The following is a 14,068-nucleotide window of genomic DNA, read 5'->3' on the forward strand; positions in this document are numbered from 1 at the left end:
TGGAGAGCCCTAAATGAGACTTAAATTATAACGTTAAAATTTTTTTTATTTTTAATTATTTATTGAAGTTATAAAGTAATTTGTGCTAGCTTAACGTTAAGTTAGCAAAAACAAGGTTTTATTAAAAAAAATGTGGATGGGCAATTTTTTAGACAAAGAGTATTTTTAAGAAGTTTGTTCTTTGTCCATCGGAGAGCCCTAAATGAGCCCTAAATTATAGCGTTAAAGTTTTTTTGATTTGTAATTATTTATTGAAGTTATAGAGTAATTTGTGCCAACTTAACGTTAAGCTAGCAGAATCAAAGTTTTTTTTTAAAAATAAGGGGCGACAAATTTTTATTTTTGAGCGTTGAAGAGCCCTATTTGAGCCCTAAATTGTGACATAGTTGATAACTCAAAATATAAAAGTAGTAGTGCCAACTTAATAGACCTCGTGTGATGGGATTGGCGGAGTTATAAAAAATGATGCGCGAAGTTCAAGTCTTCAAAACCGAGATGAAGAAACAATCACAGGACCGAAACCACTTTTCAATTGGGCAAAAAAAAATACAATTCTATGGAAATCAATTACGTAACAAAAAATGAACACGAAAAACACACTAAAAAACTCAAACGTCGTTATTCAATGGCAAAAACTTTAAAAAATACAAGAAATTTTCATCGATTCGTACCTACCACCAACAAGGCTTTAAAATGCTACTTATTTTCTGCTGATACTACAAACAAAGATATTCAAATTGAATAAACGTGTTGTTTTTTAAATATTAATTTTTTCATAATAAAATTTTTATAAGAAGTATTGTATATTTAAGTATTTAATACAATTAATATTTTACTTATAACTATAATATCATTACTTTTTAATTTTAGTAGGTACGGAAGTTTACAAGTAAATTAAAAAAATTATAAAATTATAGAATACAAACAAAATTAGTTAAAACATATTTTTCTCCGAGCGAGAAATAGTCAACTGAAAGCAATTAAATAATAAACTTAAAATAGAAAACTATATATATATATAAAATAAATAATGTATTACTATTTTTATTACAAACAAGTATTCCAATTTTATAAGTTTAAAACTTACAAACAAAATTTCAAAAAAGTATGAAAGCAAAGATTCCAAAATAAACAAGTTACGGCGTGCACAGCGGAGCAGTCGACATACGTCAGACGCGGCAGCGCACATCACGGAGGTTGCGCGCGCCTACAAAAAAATTCATAATAAACAAAATATTTGCTTGAAACAATTTTTTCTTTTTGGTATTTAATCCTTACTAACTACTCTTTAAGTTCTTACTTATAAAATTGAATATGGTCATCCAGAACACATTTTATTTTTAATTTGTTTATAATAAATAATTATTTTTTATAACAAATAAAGAGTTTTGATAGAGTAAAAATTATTTTCATATAGTTTGGAATTTCACAGTTAATTTGCAAAAAGAATCATCAAGTTTCGTCAATTTTTGTCAAAGTTATGCATTTTTTAAGAATGTTATGCATAAAAATTCAATTGTTTATAAAAAATAAACAATTGAATATTTTTTAACAAAATTTACAGGTTATTTGTAACTCTAGTAGATCTATCTTTTTGCACATTTACACTGGTAAATTTCAACTTTTGAAAATTTAAGGTCCACTTGAGAAAATCTAACCCTCTTACAATGAGTAAAGTGATTCGGAAGTATAAAAGTAATGAAAAATTTAAGTTTTAAAAGGTAACTTATTTTTTTCCTACAACTTTGAACATGAGGCATTATTTCTCAAACGTCCCAGCCCAAAAAAAGTCTTGGGATTGGCTTAATATTTTGGGAAATTGTTATCCTATATGAAAGTAATAAATTTGTAAAATATTAGTTCTTTTAAAAAAAAATTGTAGGAAGAAGTTAGGGTTGAAGTTTTGACATTTTCAGTAACACTGTGATTTTTAAAACCATATAACTTTTATAATACTTTACCGATTTTAATGTTTCTATAATGCATTTAAAGCATTTTTCATGTACTTTCTAAAAATTTTACAAAAAATTAAAAAAAAACTCTTAACCCTCTTTTTTTAAAAAATAAAGTTTATTTTTTAATTTTGACCTAATTGGGTATTTAAAAAAAAATTTTAATTTTATTGGAAAGCTGACATTAAAAAAAATATATGTTTCATAAACTTTCTATTCTATTTAATAAATATTCAAATTTCATTATCTTCTATAAAAATTAATTTTCCTTTATATAATATTTTTTTATTAATATATTAAAAATTTAATATTTTATCAGGTCTAAATTTTATACTATATTAAAAATTTTAAGATCTTTCTTTTGCCTCTTTTTCTTAAATTTCTTTCAAATCCTATAAGGAAAACCAGTTTTCCATTACGGAAAAAGTTAATTGCCAAAAATAGTTCACTTAATTAGAAATTATTGAACTTATTTAATCTATTCCTTATAAATATGATTAAAGTTTCCCCCTCCCTATTAATAGATATTTATTTCCTATTTTTCTTACATAAAAAATTAATATTTTTCAAAAAAATGCTTCAAATTTTTACAAATTTTTAAATAATTAAAATTTACCTCAATTTTTATTATACCCCCAATTTAACTTATTTTGTAATAAAAGTTATTTCTATTATATATTTAATAACTTTATTTAAATTTTTTTTATTGAAAATTAAATATAATTTTAATTTAATTATATAAAATTAAATTTTTAAAAGAAATAAAAATAATTTAACCATTTATTAATAGATTAGAAATCTAATTTTTTATTATTTCTCTATAAATTAAATTAATTTATAAAAATTTTGTTTCTGTAATTGTATGAGTTACTTTAACTAAATCTTTCTATTAGAAATAAAATATATTTTATTTATATTATACAATTTTACACTTAAAGATAATTTTATCATTTTAATATCTTCAATATTATATTTTAAATTTAAATTATTTAAATTATTTAATTAAATAACTTTAATATGACATATTAATATTATACAAATTTAACTAAATTTAATATATTTATTTTTATTTAATTTTAAAAATTATTTAATTAACTATTAATAAAGTTCTTTCGTACAAATATTAAACTCACATTTTAAAGATAGAAACCAATCTGGCTTACACTGATTTTAACTCAAATCATGTAAAATTTTAAAAGTCGAACAGACTTAATAATTAAAAATCTCCTTTTAATATTTATTTTAATTCAACACCGAGGTCATAAACATTTTTATCAATAAGAACTTTCTAAAAATATTATGCTGTTATCCCTAAAGTAACTTAATCTAATAATTTTACTTAAACACTCTTCTTAAATTTTAATTTCTCTATATAATTATTTATAAAAAAATTAAATTATTTTTTCATTACCCCAATATAATAAATAATTTAATTTAAACCAATAATACTATCTAAATCACTTTTATTTATTAAGTTTTATAGAGGCTTCTCGTCTATAAAAATTTAATAAGATTTTCTACTTATAAATAAATTTTAAACTTTTAATTTTATAATTATATAAATAATTATATAATTATATAATTATATAATTTTATAAATAAATTTTTACAAATGTAAAAATAAATAAAATAGAGGTAAATGATCAAAAACAAACAAACAAACAAACAAACAAAAGAATAAGAACAAAAATATTATGCAAATGTTAGTAATAATTCTGACTCCCGTTCTTAACCTCTCTGCGCTCAAACAGAATCTTATACAAAAGTTTAATAAATCTTTTAATGCCACGCAGATCATTCGACGACAAAAATTCCCACCATCCATCCAAACCAGACGACAGAGAAGTAATATCTCCAAAGATTTCAACCCACAGATGTTGACAAGCCTGACACAACACTAAAATATGTGGCAAACTATCCTCTTCCCAACTGCAACCAGGGCATACAGCACCCGACTGGAAAGAATACTTAAAGTCCCCAAAATTAATTCTAGTTACGAATTTATTTAAGAGTCTGATCTGAGCCCAAATTCTCTTGAAAAACAGCGGTAGGCGCGAACACAAATAAGTCTGAGTACCCCCATCGAGCGAAAGACAAGGGTATATCAAAAGGCTCTTAGACGCCGCAAGACAACCGATATCTTGAGCCACAATGAACCTTTTATGACTCTCCAAAATGCCATATTTAAGACGCTCCACGGAATCCAGATCCAAGGCCTCCCAAAATCCAGTTAAACCCCTTGAAACAAAGAACAATTTCAATTGAACACACCAGTTCGACCTATTGTCGGGAGAGGCATCCGCCAAAGCTATTAACCTCTCAAAACACAATCTAGGGAATCTAGAATTATCCATCTTTGAGATCTTAATGATCCAGTTGATTATGAAATTTAAGACTCTGTGCTCAAGGCGGCGCTAACAGCCCTAGAAGCAGTTGACAAGAAGGACCCCGAGCCCGTGAACAAAATACCCAAATATTCGTATTGACTTACAACCTCAATGTGCTCCCTATCAAATGCAAAAGATTTAAACTTATTTGCTCTAGAACGAGCCGATCTCGTAAATATCACAATTTTCGTCTTCTGCACATTGACCGTCAGCTTATTCTTCATACAGTAATCATTCAATGGCCACAAGCTTTCTCGAGAGCTCAACAGGGGTGTCCGAAAGAAATACCAGATCATCCGCATAACCCAGGACCAATATCTCTTTGAAAGAATTAATCGCAAGCCCCCTACAGTCCCTCCCAATAAAAAACATTTCCAAGTCTGCGATAAATAACAAAAATAAGTAGGGACTTAAAACATCTCCCTGGAGAACTCCTTGAGAAACTTTAACGAAATCAGTCATCCCATCCATAGTCCTAATACATGTTACAGCAACGGAGTAAAAGCACTTTAAAACATTAATAATTTTTGAACTAAGTCCCAAACCATGCAATTTTTCCCAGAGTAGACGATGGTTCACAGACGGGAAAGCCCCTTTGAAGTCGACGAATGTAGCATAAACTACAGCCCCCGGATTCCTTAAATGAATTTGAATAACTGCTTGAAGTGTAAAAAGATTGTCAAAACAACTCCTTTTTTTCTAAACCCTGACTGAGACTCACTAATCAAATTATTTTCCTCGGCCCAGTGCGTTAAGCGACTGCATAGAACCTGAGAAAAAATTTTTGTAATGCAATTAAGCAATGTAAAAGGTCTATAGTTTGATATAATATCTGTATTACCTTTTTCGGAAGCGTAAATGTCATTAATTTACCCTAATCACCAGGGACTGTTTCAGTTGTTAAAATTAAATTAAACAAATGTTGCATATGACGGGTTCCACGTCAAGTGACCCAGGTCCAAATTTGAAATGTTTAGGATCAGGTAAAAAGTTTGCACAAACAGTAGTCCTATTAGATACAATAAAAAATATCAAATATTATTAATTTATTTAAACAAATATAAAAACTGGAGGGGGTCAAAGTTTAAATTTTTGGTCTTACATGGAATATTTGAAAAATTTGTAGTTTCTTTAAAACAAAACGAAAATACGTTTTCTATTTTGGATTTTTCTGCTGTTTTTCAACACTTTCTAATGGTGTAAACAAATGTAGAGAAAAAAAAATTTTGGACCTTGAAAAATTAAATTAAAAAATAAAATTTCATTTTTTTATCAAATGGACAGTTTTTATTTTTTAAAAAAAAATTTTATCATAAAGGTGAGGTTTTTTCCTAAAAAAATGTATAGGTCAAAACGTGGGACAAGAACTTTTAACTGGTCAAAATAAACATTTACTTCTGCAATCCACCGCCCCTGCGCGTTGTTGGGCTGTATATTGTTTATAACAATTGAAATAAATTATTTTATGCTCTAGTAATTATCTGGTGGTCATATTGGATGAATTTGAATTGATTTAGATCAAGTGCAGCAACGGAATAAGAAAATAAACGTCCATTTTTAAAAAAGTGTATTAATTTGTTAACTTTGATTAAAAAAAAATGATAAATAATTAAAATCCCCAAAATTGTCCTCGAAGGATGTCTTAAGAATTTATTCCCCGTTAATTTAAGACAAAGAACACTCAAATCGGTTAAAAATTGTAAGGTGTAGACATTTTTTAATAGTAAATTGTAAAAAAAATTCCACTGCGGGTCGGTGCACTGCAGAAGTAAATGTTTATTTTGACCAGTTAAAAGTTCTTGTCCCACGTTTTGACCTATACATTTTTTTTAGGAAAAAACCTCACCTTTCTGATAAAATTTTTTTTTAAAAAATAAAAACTGTCCATTTGATAAAAAAATGAAATTTTATTTTTTAATTTAATTTTTCAAGGTCAAAAAACTTTTTTTCTCTACATTTGTTTACACAATTAGAAAGTGTTGAAAAACAGCAGAAAAACCCAAAATAGAAAACGTATTTTCGTTTTGTTTTAAAGAAACTACAAATTTTTTAAATATTTCATGTAAATTTTTGACCTGGGGCACTTGACGTGGAACCCGTCATATATAAAAACCAATTTTGAGGAAAATTTTTAAAAAATTCAAAGCCAATACCGTCGACTCCCGGGGCCTTGCCGTTCTTACAATGGGACAACGCTAGCAAAATTTCATCCGAAGTTATACAACTGTCTAAGATAGGGTGCGCTATTCTTAAAAAGGATGCAGTGGACGGGGAAACCAGAGGAAGAGGGTAGTTTTCCAGAAAGTATTTCTGCCAAGACGCAAGATCAATTTTTGAAAAATTCTTAGGAGAACTATTTACCGCTCTTACAGTTCGCCAGAAAAAAGCAGAGTCCCTGCAATCTTCCAATTTCACTAGAACAGCGCGACGATAATTCTTTTTTTTATTGCGTAATAACTCACGGAAAATACGTTTTTTCTCTAAAAAAACTTCTTTAAAAGCCTGTGTAAAACCATCACTTTTTGCCCGTTTCAAAGCGAACATTAATGTATGCTTTGCCGTTTTACATTCTTGGCCAAACCAAGGACTCTGGTTTCTTCCTGTAAAATTCAAAGATAATTTAATCATGCCCAATTCTCTCGACACATTCCACACCACCGAGCACAGTGTACGATTCAAAGTGTTGACGTCTCCTTCCAAATCCGCTACCTCTCCCCTCCAAGCCATAGAACACCTAAACGTTTCCGCCTTCTCGTAATTAAACCACAACCTTACCCCTTCCTGTGAACGTTCCCTGGCAGCATTACCACCTCTCTGACGGATAACCAAAGATACGGAGACTGGGAGATGGTCAGATAGAGTGGGGATTTGCAGGACACGTAAATCATGACACAGAGCCAAACCGTTCAGGGAACACCAAATCAAATCCACCACGCTGCAGCCTTGAGGACCCACAAATGTAAAATTTGCTGGGCAGTCATTTTGTGCCCTACCATTCAACAGCACCAAATTACAAGCCTCCATATAATTATTTAGAAGTCTGCCCCTAAAATTTGAAATTTTATCCACTGATTGTCTATCACACTTAAACTCGGTTGAATAAAAAATCTGAGAGTTCAACTGATTTAAAAGGCCGATCCTACTATTAAAATCCCCCCCCCCACAATCAATAGAAGGTCGGGATACTGTTCCATAGTCCCATTCAAAATACCGATGAATTCGTCCAAGCAGAACTCAAAGTCAATACTTGGAGAGAAATAAGTCAACCCCACTATAAAATTATCAACACCACAATTCACTTTAATTAATATGTGCGAGTCGGAAGAAGACAAGGTAACCACCTTAAAAAGCCTAGAATTATAAGCCATCAGAAGTCCCCCCTTAGCCCTCCCAAAACGATTACTCCTTATTGCAGGAGCAACAATCGAAGCAAAGTAGGGGGAACTTTGAAAACTTAAATTCACATTGGTTGACCAGGTCTCACTAACGGCCAAAATATCACTGTCCTTTAACACCTCCTCGATGTCAGAGATATTTGCAACACCATGGACATTCCATAAAATTATGTTGAACCGAAAAGAAGAGACAGACAAAGGCCCCACACACTTATTCTGGCGCATAGAACGAATCTCCTTTATCCGCTAATCCTTCATCTCCTCCTCTGCCGCCGGCGAGCAACTCATTTGCTCCGAATTAGCAGGTCCCTGCGAGCCTGAAGAATCAAACTTCACAAAAGAGTCCAGCAATCTGTAATTCTGTGCCCACTTAGCATCTGAAGTAGAAGTTTTAGTAGGACGACCAACTGCGTTGCCAGTTGTCCTTTTACGTTTCTGAGAAGGCGTGTCCTTCGAAGAAATCAATCCGCTAGCCTCTGACCTCTCCTTCAAAGGCAACTGCTTTAACAAAGCATCAATTTCGTTCAGAGAAACTGCAATATCGTCCACAAAAACTTTAGAGCCCCTTAAAGATGCATCGTAACCAACTTCTCTAAGCTTATGCACTTTGACCAGCAGATCACGCCTTAAATCCCGTTCCTCCTTTGAGCGATCATTGACAATAATCAACTTTAAATTCTTAAGCTCTTTAATTTTAGAAAAAACAATTTTAACCCATCTTGTGGCTATGAATTTAATTAACAACGGTCGTTTACCCAAGTTTTTACCCAATCGAAAAACATCATCCAGTGCAACATCTGGAATATGGAGATCAACTTTGGCAAAAATATTCAAAATTGACTCTAAAAGATTATTGTTTATAATCTCTGAATCTTCCAGATTGAATAAGATAATATTTTTAGCGCGTTGTAGATTTTCTGTCAACAATAATCTCCTATCGTACGCATTCATTCTACTTTCAAAGCCACACAGCTGATGACCCCACAATTCAAGCTTGTTAGTGTTAGAACGAATTTCCACACGTAATTCCTTATTAGAATCTGTTAGTTTATTAATTGAGGAAAGCAAACTGTTCCATCTCTGTTCATCCAAGGGGGGAGCACTGGGTAAAGACATTATAAATTATAGGTAAACAAACTTCAACACTCGAAACCGTTAAAATTATAATCAATACAGGAAATAAAATTGCTTCACAACCAAATCACAATAAACAAAACGAGTTTCCAAAGTTCAAAACAATACGAGGCCCAAAATCAAAAGCGTACAAGACAACAACCTCACTCGGCAAAGGTTCGAGCGAAACTCCCACTTTCCAGTATATTTACTTTGTTACGACTTACTTAATTTTAAATAAATTTAACTATTTATTAATAAACTAAATTGACGGGCAATTTGCACATTTTTTAAAATTAAATCAAATTAACTAATTAATTAATTTTACCTTTAAATCCTATTTATAAATATAATTTAAATACACTTTTTATTAATTATAAATTTATAGTAATTCAATTAAACCTTATCTTTAAATTACATATTGATTTAAATAATTTTTTATTATAAAAAATTTAAAAATTATTTTTAAAAAAATTTTTTTAAATAAAAATATATAAATACAAAAATTAATAAGTATTTCTTATTGTGGAGTATTAATTTAATCATCAAATTCCTCTAAATAAATTGAAATACCGTCATATCTAAATTTTATACAAATAAATTCAACTAAATTAAATTAAATAAATTATTTCACTATCCCATTTATTTCCCCCAATTAAATTTATTACTTAAATAATTTTACTTTAATATGTAATTAAATTAATTTTATATATTAAGTATAACCGCTATTGCTGGCACTTTAATTAATCTATAATAAAAATTTTACAAATTAAAATTTTTTTTAAATTTTAATACTTTAAATTAAATGTCTTGATAATATTATTAAAATATTTATTTTTATCAAAGTTTTATATATTAAAATAAATTTATAAATTAATATAAATTAACTTAAAAGTTTTTATTTCATTTCATTTCATTTCATTTATTGAATAAATCCAACAGTCATTAGACCAATTACAGGATTATAGTATATAATATAATAAGAAAAACATATCGCAGCAAACAATAGTTAATAATAATTAACAATGAATAGTAATCGAATAGCTTATACTAAAGAGAGTTACACAGTTTTTAATATTGACTTTTTTTAAAAAATATTATGTAATTTGGAACCGGGGAATATTATTAATTAAACATCTAATTGACATAACAAAGGGATCGAATACTAAATCACTTGTGATTATATCATTAAAAGTAGTAGTCATTCTTCCAATAGGTGTATTGTGAGAAGCTCTCTGTGAATACAGTAAATAATTTAATCGAGTACAATAATTTGGAGCAGAAAATGATAATTGGGACAGAAGATAAGGAGAGTCAATAAGATTTTTTATTATTTTTAAAAGAAAAATTAATGATTGTAAAATCCTTCTGTCCTGAATACCAAGAGTTTTGAATGTATTACATAATTCAGAATAATCTGAACCTGGTAAAGGGTAAAAACCATTGACTTTCCAATTAATGAATTTTAAAAATTTTTTATGGCATTTTTCCAGACTTTCAATAAGGTATTTAGCATCAGTGTGCCAAACGAAAGAGCAGTAATCAAATTTTGATAAAACAAATGAATTAAATAATACATTCAGAGCATTAGTATTTGAAAAAGAACGACATGTTCGTAAAATAAAGCCAAGCGATCGATTTGCCTCACGGACAATATAATCAAAATGATTATGAAAACGTACGGATGTGTGGAGATATACTCCCAAATCCTTATAAGTAACAACTTTTTCCAATTTAATCTGGCTAATAGTATAAGAAAAATCAATGGTTGAAACCCTTCTAGTAAAAGTCATTACTTTACATTTTGAAACATTAAGATTAAGAAAATTTTTATTACACCAATTTATTAATGAGTTAATGTTCGCTTGTAACTTCTCACAATCTTTAGTATCATTGATTGGGGTAAAAATTTTCAGATCATCAGCAAACAATAAAAAGTCAACATCGAAATAATCGCTTATATCATTCATATAAATTAAAAATAATAATGGACCAAGATTAGACCCTTGAGGTACACCAGAGGTTGGAACAAAGCATTCAGACTTATAACCATTGCAATGAACATATTGTTGTCTGTCTTGTAAGTACGAGCAAATAAGAATTAGAATTTTCTCAGGTAACTCAAGGTCATACAGTTTCTTTAATAAGACAGCGTGACTAATACTATCAAAAGCCTTTGAGATATCTGTAAAAATAACATCAACCTGGTTATAATTTTTTAAGTAAAGTTCAATTTTTTGTAAAAAAGTAATTAAATTGGAAGATGTAGAACGACGAGGGACAAAGCCATGTTGTTCCTCCATTAATTTTGGATTGAAATATGACCATAAGATACTACTGAGGCACTTCTCAAAAACCTTTGATAGATTAGATAAGATCGCAATTGGTCTGTAGTTACAAATCTGAGACTTATCTCCTTCTTTAAAGACAGGGCATATGCGTGTGTTTTTCCACAATGACGGAAATTCACCCACATTAATTGCTAAGTTAAATATAACACTCAATGGTTTAATCAACTCCGATGCGCAGCTTTTAAGAAGTTGATTCGGGATATTATCCAAACCTACCGACTGCTTATTAGGTAATAACAATAAATTTGTCAAAATTTGTTTATTTTGTATAATTACAGGGTTGCACATAGTCTCTATAAGTGCATTTCGATTATTTAAATTATTTGGTGTTCTAGGATTATAGACCTTATTAAACCTATCTCGAAAAGCATTAACTATTTCTAGGGGAGAAGTTAATTTTACATCATTATAAAACATTATACCTGGAATTCTCGAAGTTTTATTAATATTATGAAAATAAGACCAAAAAAATTTAGGATCAATAACAACATTGTTTTCCACCTTTCTTAAATAGTCTTTCTGAGCAAGATGTATTTTACATTTTATCGATGATCTAAGGTTTTTATAAACTTCATAATAATATTCAGAATTATTTTTTTTAACAAGCTGTCTGTATTTATTTTTTAATTTCAAGTCATCAACTATATCTTTAGTGAACCAAGTCGGATATTTATCATTATTTGTAGATTTAGTTGAAACTATTTTAATTTCACTGTCCATAACTTCATACAATTTAGTATAAAACAAATTCATTGCAGTACCAATATCACAAGTTTCCTCCAATAACGTCCAATCTACCGTCGATAACAATGCCTTCATTGAACTAAAATCATGATTGATAAATGAGTATCTTTTAGAGTCAGGATTAATTTGAGAAAAATTTATATTACTAGGTGGTAAAACAGACTCAAAACAAAGTAAAAGTGGAGGATGATGTACATCGATAGGCAAAATCGGTAGGATATTGGAAGAAACTTCACATGGGAACGTAGAAATGACAATATCTAGATAACGACCATTTATGTTAAGAACATTGTTATACTGAGAAAAATTGTGATCCCTTAAGAAACTGTCAAAATAAATAGACTTAGCGTCACTCACTCCATTAGTTACAAATTCATGATAATTAGTTATATTGAAATCACCAACAATCAGAATTCTGTTTTTCCAATAGAGACAAGAAAAGGATAACGAATTTAAAAAATTTTGAAAATCAGATAATTGTAAACTGGGTGGAATGTAAATATTAACAATTATAAAGGCCACATTTTCAAAAAGAACATTAATTGCAACAACATTAACAGTAGGGGAAATTTGTTGAATATTGGATACATCAAGTTGATAACATTCAAAACGAGACTTAACGGCAATAAGTACACCACCTCCCCTTTTTTCAAGTCTATCATTTCTAAAAACTGTAAAAATTGATTGATCAAAAAATTCACCTGTTAACGTGTGAGGTTTAAGCCAAGTCTCCGTAAAAGCAATAATGTCATAGTCAAATATGTCAGGTGAAGTCAAAATATTATTAAATTTTGTGTTAATACCTCTAATATTCTGGTAATAGATAGTGATCTCATTTAACAATGATAAATTAACATTATGAGAACGATGTGTTGAATTTAAACTTGGTTCGAAGGTGGTGCCTTGGATGTCACTATTATTGGTTCTCCAAGTTTTTCTATGATCTTCAAATGTTTTTCTCCTCGAGATTGTCGTTCCTTCAAGGTTGTAATTACTTTCTGATAAAGTGTACGTTGATGTGGGGTTCGGTCGACTGTGAGAGACATCTGCAATGGTTGATTCAGTATAGGATTCTTCTTGCGTGTGTGGTAATCTTTCAAAACAATCTGGCGGGTGCTTTCTGAATTGAAAGCGAGTCGTATTGGGCGTGGATGTCCAGAATTCTGCAATTTTTTACCAATTCTAAAGATTTTTAAATTTTTTACATCAAATGTAGAAGAGAAACTTAAGAGAAAATTATTAACAGTTTGCAGTTCATTTTCATTTTTAAGATCAGCATTAGAATCCATATTATTTTCAGGGCAACCAAATAGAATTAAATTTTGCTTACGTCTGGATCTATCATTAATTTCCTTTATACACTCGAAATTATTTAAACAATTTTGTTTAGAAGTAGAAGCTGACTGGATGTTTGTAACTACTGCATTCAGATCTTCAAATTGTGCGTCTAAGTATTGATATTTAACTTCAAGACCATCAATTTTATCATTTTGATTATCAATCTTTGTAAATAAATTATCAATTTTAGAGTTTATAACGTCTGTTGATTTATTAAATTCAGAAATTAGAAATTCCTTCTGTTCTTGAATAGCCATTGTCGTCTCCTGCTGGTTTTTAGATAAGAACTTATCAAACATTGCTTCAAGGTCAGTTTTTGTTATTGAAGAGTCATTCTGAGTGCCTCTTAACGATGGAGAGAGAGAACGAGGTTTAAAATTACAGCATTTACGTGTACCTGTTGATTTCGCAATAGACACACTTCCACAACTAGGATGATAATGAACTCCACAATTGCAAGTAATATACTCTCCGGCAATAGGATTAGAACACTGGTTGCACTGGATTTTATTCGTGTCACTCATTTTCACAGAAGAGATAAATATATTGTCACTTTATATAGAAAATACAATATACATTTAGCTATAGTCACTGTAACAGTTCCACCAAAAACAGAAAATAATGTAATATCAGTGAAAAAAACTGCATCACCAAATGCATAAACACATCACTAAGTAAAAAACGGCAAGTCCGAAATAATGTCCGAACTCAAAACATCATTATATTATTTAAACCATAATAAAACTCAAAAATGTCAGGAGCGACCAAATAACACGTGCTATTCGTGC

The sequence above is a fragment of the Leptopilina heterotoma genome, unplaced genomic scaffold, assembly GCF_015476425.1.
Source record: "Leptopilina heterotoma isolate Lh14 unplaced genomic scaffold, ASM1547642v1 Lhet_359, whole genome shotgun sequence".
NCBI lineage: Eukaryota > Metazoa > Arthropoda > Insecta > Hymenoptera > Figitidae > Leptopilina > Leptopilina heterotoma.